The following is a 332-nucleotide window of genomic DNA, read 5'->3' on the forward strand; positions in this document are numbered from 1 at the left end:
CAGAGCTCCGAGCCGCCGGGAAGCACACAAATATACTACGGTGTTTTGTCTGTGAAGACAACCGTCACCTTCGGAACGGTTGCCCCCTGCGCAAGGCGCGTCAAAGTTCTTTGAAGAATCGCCCCAGTGCCTACCAGGCTGGTTCTTCGCGGAGAAACAACACCACCCAGTAGGCGCGGGGCGACCTACTGGTGAAGAACTGAGTTCTGTTGAGCCTCAGGAAGCATAGGTCAACAGGGCCCAGCACCGAAGAGCTCCGTGCTCTTGAACACGAAACGTGTATGCAAGCCGGGTTTGCTGGTCGTGGAGGCGACCGTAAAGGGCTTCGAGAA

The 332-nt window shown here is 56.9% G+C and overlaps 1 protein-coding gene across 1 annotated transcript in view; it reads left to right on the plus strand.

Moving 5' to 3' along the window:
- The window catches only part of PHALS_08630 (EF-hand domain pair), a gene marked incomplete at both ends in the record, with an annotated part of 5,259 nt that overhangs the window by 4,401 nt on the left and 526 nt on the right, over nucleotides 1–332 (plus strand). The gene's annotated exons all lie outside the window — the stretch shown is intronic.

Source organism: Plasmopara halstedii, assembly GCF_900000015.1.
Source record: "Plasmopara halstedii genome assembly, contig: Scaffold_323, whole genome shotgun sequence".
Lineage (NCBI taxonomy): Eukaryota > Oomycota > Peronosporomycetes > Peronosporales > Peronosporaceae > Plasmopara > Plasmopara halstedii.